The sequence below is a fragment of the Trichechus manatus genome, unplaced genomic scaffold, assembly GCF_000243295.1.
Source record: "Trichechus manatus latirostris isolate Lorelei unplaced genomic scaffold, TriManLat1.0 scaffold00180, whole genome shotgun sequence".
In the NCBI taxonomy this organism is placed as follows: Eukaryota; Metazoa; Chordata; class Mammalia; order Sirenia; family Trichechidae; genus Trichechus; species Trichechus manatus.
Window position 1 is genome coordinate 5,307,262 of NW_004444116.1, and position 6,830 is coordinate 5,314,091.

A 6,830-nucleotide genomic window follows, 5' to 3' on the forward strand; every position below is an offset into this window, starting at 1 on the left:
GCAAATAACTTGTATTTTAGATTTTATAGGTTCACAGATGAAGAGAAATTTTGCCTCAGGATGGAATACGCCTAAAGTCTCACCCATATTTGATTTAGATGATTCAGAGGGTGAGATTTTGGACTTGGAGTTGACTTAAGACTCTTGGGATGATGGGATGGGGTGAATGTGCTTTGCATGTGGCAAGGACATGAATTTTGGGGGCCAAAGGGTAGAATGCTATGAATTAAATTGTATCCCCCCAAAAACATGTGACGTAAATCCTAACCCCTCTATCTGTGATTATAATTCCATTTGGGAATGGGTTGTTTGTTATGTTCATGAGACAGGATTAGTGTAGAGTGTATCTTAACTCAATCTCTTTTGAGATATAAAAGAGATTAAACAAGCCAGATAAGGAGAGATGGGGGAAGAGAGATGCCAAGCCACATGAAGATTGCCCAGGAGCAGAAGCTCAGAAGAGGCAAGGACCTTCCTCCAGAGCTAACAAAAAGATAAAGCATTCCCCTAGAGTTAGCACCCTGAATTCGGACCTCTAGCCTCCTAAACTGTGAGAAAATAATTTTCTGTTTGCTAAAGCCATCCACTTGTGGTGTTTCTGTTATAGGAGCACTAGATAACCAAGACACATACTGTATGTTTTATATTTCCTATGGTTATTTTTATTGTCTGTCTCTCTTTCTAAAATGTAGGCTGCTTGATAACAAAGTTTATTAAGAAAATGTTCTGCATCCTACTTTGGTGAGTGGCATCTGGGGTCTTAAAAGCTAGCAAGCGGCCATCTAAGACGCGTCAATTGGTCCCAACCCACCTGGAGCAGAGACGAATGAAGAACGCCAAAGTCACAAGAAAAGGATTAGCCCAAGAGACAGAAAGGGCCACATAAACCAGAGACTGCAACGGCCTGAGACCAGAAGAACTAGATGGTGCCTGGCTACCACCAACGACCATCAGGGAACAAAATAGAGAGTCCTTGTTGGAGCAGGAGAAAAGTGCAGTGCAGAACTCAAATTCTAGTGAAAAGACCAGACTTAATGGTCTGACTGAGACTGGAGGAGCCTCAGAGAGCATGGCCCCCAGACTCTCTGTCAACCCAGCACTAAAACCATTCCTAAGGCCAACTCTTCAGTCAAAGATTAGACTGGACTATAGGACATAAAATGATACTCGTGAAGAGTGTGCTTCTTAGCTCAAGTAGATACATGAGACTAAATGGGCAGCTTCTGTCCGGAGGTGAGATGAGAAGGCAGAGAGGGTCAGGAGCTGGTTGAATGGACACAGGAAATCAGGGGTGGAAAGGAGAAATGTGCTGTCACAGTATAGGGAGAGCAATTAGGGTCACATAACAATGTGTATATAAATTTTTATATGAGAGACTAACTTGAATTGTAAACTTTCACTTAAAGTACAACAACAAAATAAAATTAAAAAGAAAATGTAGGCTACTTGAGGGAAGGGATTTTTTAAAAACTGATGCCTGCCAAATGGTGAGAATTGTGCCTGGCACAGAACAGATGTTCAATTAATATTTGATTTATTGTATTGAATCGTTACTCCTTTGCTTAGAATGTTTCAATAGCTTCCCATTGCACTTAGAAAAAAATTCAAACTCCTTAGCATGGTCCACAAGACCCCAAGTGATTTTTGTCTCTGCTTACTGCTCCACCGTCATCTCTACCTCTCTCCCTGCTTGCGCACAGCCGTACTCAAGTCATACTGTCCTCCTGTACCAGGCTTTGAAGTTCCTGCTGGTTGATGTGTTCTCCCCTTAGACTTACCTTCTCAATATTCAGATTTCAGCTTTAATGCCACCTTCTCAGAGAACCTCTTCCTGATCATGTATTCTAGACACCCATTCACTTTCTGTCACAACTCTATTTTAATTCTCTGGATAGTGCTTATTACTATTTTATTATTTTTACGCATTGCCTGCCACCCTCCACTAGAATGTAAATGCCACGAGTGCACGGACTTTGCTTACCTATCACTATTGTAACCTTGAAACATCTTGGCACATCACAGGTACTCAATAAATGGATTCAGGAGATATATAAAGGCTGAGACAATAAACTTGAGAGAACAGAGAAAATGGAGGAGAGAAAAATCAAGAAATAACTCAATAAAATTTCCCAGAACTAAAAGTTATGCATTTCTAAAATGAAGGGGCCCACTAAGTTAATCAGCACAATGGGCGAAAAGAACATACAAAGGCACATCATTAAAAAATTTAAGAACAGTAGGGACACAGAGGGAGCCCTGGTGGTGCAGCGGTTAAGAGCTTGGCTGCTAACCAAAAGGTCGGCAGTTCAAATCCACCAGCTGCTCTTTGGAAACCCTATGGGGTAGTTCTACTCTGTCCTGTAGGGTCGTTATGAGTTGGAATCGACTTGACAGCAACGGATTTGGTTTTTGGGTTTTAGGGACACAGATAAGCTTCCAGAAGGAAAATAAAACAAGCCACATACAAAGTGTGCCAAGAGAATTCTCAGCAGCAACAATGGACACAAGAAGGCAGTGGAGAGAATGTCTTTGCAATTTTGAAGGAAACTTATTTCCAACCAAGAATTCTACACCTAGTGAATCTATCAAGTATGAAGGTAGAATAAGGACGTTTCCAGATATTCAAGATTTCAAAAAATTCACCTTCACTGCATCATATTTCAGGAAGCTACTGGAGGATGTATTTCACCAAAATGAAGAAGTAAATTAAGAAGTGGAAAACATAGGAAGAATATGAGAACCAATTCAGAATTCCCACTATAATGGTAAAGGAAGATCCGAAGCTGTGCACAGGTGAGATGAGGAAGCAACTATCCAGACTGGAGGTCACAGGTAAGGAGGTCAGGGGCTCCAGGACAGACAACATTGACAGGGTACTTGATGACTGAACATCTCAAGATCTTAACAACCGTTGAAGAGTTTGGGGTTCAATTAGTAATAAGGATGTAGGAAATGAAGCAAAAGAAAAATCAAGACAATTATTAACTCCAGTGAAGACAAAAAGTTGTGCAGGAAAGAAAAGTAATCATAATTTACCACATGGCCCAGCTGTAAGTAACTTTTTACATAAATATAGTAATGAATATACTGAATACTTATCTAACCGACATTAAGACCACAGTGAAAGGATGGGGATGGACAGAAAGAAAATGTGTGGATCAGTGTACGTGGTGAGGGCCAGGAGAGAACATTTCCTCCACAGTGGGAAGTCAGAGGATATTGCTCCGCCCTCAAGAGGCAACACATTCATGCTATCAAGGAAAATGGGGGTAAACACCAAAATAGTCTACTAAAAGGGTGAAACAGGCCTCAGGAAACAGGAATGGGAGAAGGGGGCAAAGAATTGTTCATTTTTCTTTAGTAATACATTATAAAAATATTTGACCGTATGTGCTCATAAAAACCAACAACTAAAAAAAAAAAAAAGATAAAAAATAAAAAGGGAAAACTTAAATGAGTCCACAAATGAAAGTATAGGGAGGAAATATGCTCATTGCCACTACTGTACCTCAAGAGGTATTTCCCATCTGTAAGATAGCAATTAAAATACAGTCATGTGTCACTTAAAATTCATGATACCTTCTGTGAAGTAGGATGTTACATGACTGGATGTTGTGTGAACACAATATTGTATACTTAGCAAAGCATACAGGATACTGTAGTGTACCTGTATTGACTAAATAGCCAAGATACTGTACACATATAGTATTGTATTTCAGCTAATGTATCTGGCAAGGTAATATATGGGTTAAATTAAACACAGAGGTAATGCTACAACACTCAAGAGACCCACAATACACAAGATTGATGCTGCTGCCTATGAGTCGAAGCATAGATGGTTACATGGTAAACTTTTTATTTGTAAGTAAGGAAAGTTCACATTAAAATAACGGTAGAAAGTACAGTACATACATAAGCCATAGCATAGGCATTTATTATGACTATCAAGACATAAACCATCCGGAGATAGAAAACCAAAACGGAAGAATACGCTCGGTATTTCTCAAGCTGAAAGAACTGAAGAAAAAATTCAAGCCTCGAGTTGCAATATTGAAGGATTCTACGGGGAAAATATTAAACAACAATATTAAAGCAAAAAAAAAAAAAAAAGATGGAACAAATACACAGCCATTGTACCAAAAAGAACTGGTTGACATTTAGCTATTTCAGGAAGAAGCACTTGATCAAAAACCGATGGTACTGGAGGAAGAAGTCCAAGCTGCACTGAAGGCATTGGCAAAAAACAAGACTCCAGGAATTGACAGAATACCAACTGACATGTTTCAACAAACGGATGCAGAGTTGGAAGTGCTCACTCATCTATGCCAAGAAATTTGGAAGACAGCTACCTGGCCAACTGACTGAAAGAGATCCATATTTGTACCCATTCCAAAGAAAGGTGATTCAACAGAATGCAGAAATTATTGAACAATATCATTAATATCACACGCAAGTAAAATTTTGCTGAAGATCATTCAAAAGCAGTTGCAGCAATACATTGACAGGGAACTGTCAGAAATTCAAGCCAGATTCAGAAGAGGACATGGAACAAGGGATATCATTGCTGATGTCAGATGGATCTTGGCTGAAAGCAGAGAATACTAGAAAGATAATCACCTGTGTTTTATTGACTATGTGGATCATAACAAATTATGGATAACATTGCAAAGAATGGGAATTCCAGAACACTTAACTGTGCTCATGAGGAACCTGTACATAGACCAAGAGGCAGTTGTTCGAACAAAACATGGGGATACTGTGGGGTTTAAAGTTAAGAAAGCTGTGTGTCAGGGCTGTATTCTTTTACCATAATTATTCAATCTGTATTGAATCAAAGGACGTATTTCATTGGGCAAATCTGCTGCAAAAGACCTCTTAAAAAGCAAAGATGTTACTTTAAGGACTAAAGTGCACCTGACACAAATCATGATGTTTTCAATCGCTTCATATGCATGTGAAAACTGGACAACGAATAAGGAAGTCTGAAGAATTGATGCCTTTGAATTATGGTGTTGGTGAAGAATATTAAATATATGATGGACTGCTAGAACAAACAAATCTGCCTTGGAAGAAGTACAGTCAGAATGCTCATTAGAAGCAAGGATGGCGAGACTTCATCTCACATACTTTGGACGGGTTACCAGGAGGGACCAGTCCTTGGAGAAGGACATCATGCTTGGTAGAGGGTGGACAAAATAGAGGAAGACCCTCAACGAGATGGACTGACACAGTAGCTGCAACAATGGACTCAAGTATAACAATGACTGTGAGGATGCAACAGGACCAGGCAGTGTTTCGTTCTGTTGTACATGGGGTCGCTATGACTCGTAACTGACCCGACGGCATCCAACAACAATCAAGTCATATGTATTATAGCTTATACATGTAATGGACCATTATATGCCTGGCAACACAATTGCTTTGTATACAAGACATGAGATGCATGTGTTGCATGCAGAAACTGTTGCACTCGTTACATCTGGTTACATCCGCAATGTTCCATTCTCCGATTGGGATTCTGAACTCTAATAACCTTATAGGATGACAGACATATATGCAGTCAGAGACTGTTCAAACGGACGTTATGTGACACATGACTGTACCCACAGTTTTAAAAAATCAGAAGAAACTGTTAGATGGTTGAATGTGTTAGAAGGCAAGATTGAATATCTATAGATAGCTTCAGGGTACTGCTTATTTTCCAGGGAAAGGCTTGGATTGTGCCACGCTGGCTGTCACCCTTCTCACAGACACGCCATCACAATCCACAGATACTGGGCCTCCGCTGAGGGGAACCACTGGAGAAGAACAAGGTAGAGCCATGGTGGTGGCTGGTCTGTGATCCCAAGGGAAGCTCTTCTTTGAGACTTCCAGAAGTGGTAGCATGTGTGTAGGCAGATGACAGAAAGCAAAACCAGAGACCAAAAGGATGCGGAGACAAGGAAAAAAAAGCTCTGGGCTACAGCTATCAATAGAGCCTCTCTGTAGCCACACACTAGGAAGGTCTAATGATATTTGAGTTATAATAAAGTCTATATATCCAGGCTGGTCATTCAACAAGATTTTATTGAGCACCTACTCTGTGCCCAGCACTGCTTTAGGTGCCATGGAGAATACAAGAGAAATATATGGTATCTGCCCTCAAGGAGCTTACAAAACTAGCTGTGGAAATTAGATGTACATGTGACTCAGGCAGCGTGTGGTATATACAAAGTGGCCAACTTCAAGTCAATGGCTCAGAGATCCACAGCTGCTGGAAACAGTCTCTTAGAGCAGGGGGAGGGGTTAGAGCTTGTATAAGCAGGGGACTGGCAGAGCAGAAAAGCTTGGAATGGGTAAGGGTGAGGATGAAGACCGTGAGATCAGTCTGGCTGGAGCAGGAGCCTGTGTGTTGAATTGTGGGCATGAGGGTGGCAGGGCGAGGGGAAGCCTGGACCTAGGAGGCCGAGGACTTGGGTTGGGCCTATGGGCAGTGAGTCACCTTAATCTCTCTTGGTGTGAGGTGCTGGTGGGCTCGTTGTGGACTCCTGCTGCCTTCCTTTCCTCTCCCTACACAGCTCCATCTTCCCATCACCAGGCCGTCTACTAGGAAGATGAAACCTGGACAGAAGCTTAATATCCTACTGGAGGAATGGATCAGAGGTGGTGAGCTTCCAAGACAGGGAAGGTTTTTCTCTACTGGTGTATTCAGATGGACTGATCAAGAGTCAAGAGATTCAAGATCCTTTTCAAAACTTCCCTCTACAGAGGAGAACAATCCACAGAGAAAATCTATTAAGCAATGATCACAATGGTTACCCCAATGCCACACGTACCCAGCTCCTTCCCCC